The sequence below is a fragment of the Myotis brandtii genome, unplaced genomic scaffold, assembly GCF_000412655.1.
Source record: "Myotis brandtii unplaced genomic scaffold, ASM41265v1 scaffold82, whole genome shotgun sequence".
NCBI lineage: Eukaryota > Metazoa > Chordata > Mammalia > Chiroptera > Vespertilionidae > Myotis > Myotis brandtii.
In genome coordinates, this window is record NW_005371324.1 from 738,436 (window position 1) to 742,188 (window position 3,753).

At 45.5% G+C, this 3,753-nt stretch overlaps 1 protein-coding gene across 1 annotated transcript in view; it reads left to right on the forward strand.

Annotated features, from left to right (window-relative positions):
- Nucleotides 1-3,753, forward strand: part of RAB21 (RAB21, member RAS oncogene family) — a 69,658-nt gene that overhangs the window by 47,204 nt on the left and 18,701 nt on the right. The window lies entirely within an intron of this gene.

The following is a 3,753-nucleotide window of genomic DNA, read 5'->3' on the forward strand; positions in this document are numbered from 1 at the left end:
GATCTGTGGTGGGGCCGGGCAGGGGGAGGGACTGCAGGAGATTGGCTGGCCAGCTCTGCCCCCAATTGGGGGGATCAGGGGCAGGGCCGGCTGGGGGGAGGGGCTGTGGACTGATCAGGATGGTGGGGGCCCATAGGGGGCAGGGCTATCATGGTGGGGAGGGCTAATTGGGGGCGGGGCTGGCCAGGGGGAAGGGAGGGGTCATTTGGCCGGCCAGCCCCACACCCCATGCCCTGATCGGGCCAGTTCGCTGGCCACAGTGGGCGTCATAGTGACCGGTCATTACGGTGGTTATGGCCGTTACAATCTCTGGCTTTTTATATATATAGATGTATAGATGACTTAATAGAAGAACAACACTGAATCTTCAAGTTTCCATAACATGCTTTTGTTTACTAATTTGATTAGTCTTGATTTTAAAGGTATTGTTGTATATAAATTGTGACCACTCATGTTTTTTAATGGAGTATTTAATTCATGTCAGCTATGTGAATAACAGTTGTTAATAGTTAAAATTACATGGCTTTCTTAGACCTTAGGAAAGAGAATCTGAAGTAAAACTTCAGGAAAATATAGGGGCTTTATATTTTTTCCCTGTTAAAGGAAAATCACATGCATTTCTTGGATTACATGCATACTGGGCAACTGAAATCTTAGTACAGCTGCATGGGCTTCCTAATTGTGAAGAGGAAAAGGGAGAACTAAATCAAATTTAAGCTCTTTCTCCTCAATAAATGTTAATATAACTTTAAAAAGTGTTTATTTTATAGCTCCTCCATTTTTTCACCCCTTTTTATTTATTTATTTTTAATGTTTTTATTGGTTTCAGAGAGGGAGAGGGAGAGAAAGATAGAAACATCAGTGATGAAAGGGATTCATTAATCGGCTGCCTCCTGCACACCCCACACTGGGGATCGAGCCTGCAACACTTGGCATATGCCCTAACTGGCAATCAAGCTATGGCCTCCTGGTTCATAGGTCGATGCTCAACCACTGAGCCATACCATCCGGGCTTGTATATCAACAATATAGAGTTAGGACCAAAAATGAGTTACCATCATTAAACTTATCTCTGAACTAGGGCCCCCGTGCACAAATTCATGTACTTTGAAAGGAACTGGGCTGCGAGGCTGCGGTGGGCACAGGGGTGGCTCTCGGCCCATCCTCCTCGACCCTGCCTGGCCCCTCCCACTGTGGCCCCCGGGCTCCTGGTCTCCTGTCTGCCGGCAGCCCCGCTCCTGCTGCCGCTGCTTCCACGTGCTGGCCCTGCTCACACCTGCTAATAGTGTGGAGTGATTGGGGTGGGTGTGAGCGGCGGCTGCTGCCCTGATTGCCCCTTAGGAGCAGGCAGAGGTGGAGAAGCCCTCAGGGGCGATTGGGGCTGGCAGCCACTGCTCACACCGCTGACGGCGCCAAGAGATCGGGACCAGTACCGGGTGCCAACAGTGGGTTCGAGCAGTGGCTCCGGCACCGGCAGTGGATGCGAGTGGGGCTGGCACCAGCAGCAGCTGCGAGCGCCCAGCGTGACCGTGGTGCGCCAGAGCAAAGAATTTTTAGTAACCACCAGAGGCTCACCCCAATGACAGTGACCTGCGCCCTGCCTTGGTCTGGCACCCCTGCTCCACCATCCCACTGCGGCCGATGCCGTCCATGTTCTGCACTCTGCTGCCTGCTGCTGACGCCCACCGTGTTCCACGTGCACACCCTGGTGGTCAGCGCACATCATAGCAACCAGTTGTTCCACCATTTGGTCTCTGCATGGTAGGGTTTTATCTATATAGATTGTCATCACTATTAGGATAGTGACTGATTACTTATTTGACCTTTCCTCTGAAAGCTCCTTTGGAATTTTTCAAGGGTGTATAACCAAAAGGGGTAATTTCCAAAGCAAAAACTTACCTTAGCTTGAGTTATAGTTGTTTCATGTTGAAATTGCTTGCCTTTTTAGGTTGTTTTTTTTCCCTTTATCTCCAAGCATTTAACTGATGAAGCAGATATATGTTAGCTCTTAGATCAAGCATGTCAAACTCGTGGCCAATGGGCTGCATGCCTCGTTTAAATAAATGAGGCATGCAGCCTGCTGGCCGCGAGTTTGACATGCTTGCCTTAGATTACTGATGACATGGAAAAACTTAGTTTAAGGAGTAGGAAAATGAAACAGCTTGCAGATTTAATGATATTTTTAACAGTTATTTTGGGGCTGCTATTTGATGCTATTTCTTAGCCCTTCCTGCCTTTTTAAATTTTGTAATATATTTTTAAAATTTGGTCTTAGAGAGAGGGAGGGAGTGGGAGAGAGATGTGATAGAGATATGTGATAGAGAAACATTGATTCATTGCATTTCGTACATGCCCCAACTGAGTATGTACCCTGAGCAGGAATCAAACCTGCCACCTCTTGGTACACGGGCTGATGGTCCAACCAACTGAGTCACACTGGTCAGGGCCCTTCCTGCCTTTTTACATTTAAAAAAATGGTTTAGGTATCTTCTTGATAAAGAGAAGGTTGAGCCCTGCCTGGTGTTGCTCAGAGTTTAGAATGTTGGCCCGTGAACCAAAGGGTCACAGGTTTGATTTCCGGTCAAGGGCACGTATCTGGGTTGGGGGCTCACCTCCTGACCCCAGTCAAGGTGGGTGTAGGAGGCATCCAATCCATGTGTCTCTCTCACATTGATGTTTCTCTCTCTCTTTCTCTCTCTCTCTCCCTCTCTCTCTCTCTCTCTCCCTCTCCCTCCCCACTCTCCCACAATGGGAAAAATGTCCTCCGGTGAGGATTAACAAAAAGAGAGAGAGGGAGAGAGGGAAGTTTGAGTCTCTTAGTTGAAAAGTGACCATTTATTTTGCTGCATAGCAAAACTCCTAAAACTTGGTGGTTTAAAATTATTTACTATTTCTCATGATTTTGTGCGTCCTCTGCTATACTCGGTGTCAGCGAAGTCACTCATGCAGTTGCATTGAACTAGGAGTTTAGCTGGGCTGGAACCATCCAAGGCAGCCTGATTCTCCTCCATATGGCTTCTCACTCCATTTGGTGTCTCATCTTTTGGTTCTCTCACCACATGCTCTCTCATTATTCCATATCCTAGCCTAAGCTTCTTATATGATAACTGGATCCCAAGATTGTAGCTGCCAGTCCTTACAGCTTAGGTCTGGAATTGGCATAGCATTATTTCTGCCATGTTCTCTTGGTCAAAGCAGGTTACAAGGCTAGCCCAAATTCAGAGGAAAGGGAAATAGAGTCTGCCTCTTGATAGGAAGATTGGCAAAGAATTTGTGACCATATTTAACTCACCACAGAATGTATGGGGTAATGAATTGGATGTCTGTGGAGGGAGCTCTTATTAGAGGTGAATAACAATTTTTTTTAACTGGTTAGATTTGTGATACTATATGTATAGCATACATATGGTATACATATAATATATATGTAGAGTAATACATAATTGGATTCTGACATGTTTCCTTTGAAGTGATGAGGATGGACATTTTATACCAGTACTATCAAATTTTTCTTAACTAGGGGCAGAAGTTAAATGCTTTTCTGAAAACTTTATATATATGCATGAATGAAGCAAAAAGATGGGGCTGTTCTGAGAAAACTGGTTCAGTGCTGTTACAGAGACAAGGTGTTGATATTGATTACCTTTGCTTTTTTAAAGATTTGGGGTTTACTAAAGAGTTAGTTCCTGTACATTCTTTTTTTTTTTTTTTTTTTTTTTGGGCAAATTTTTTTTTTTTTCCAAAAGGGGGGGC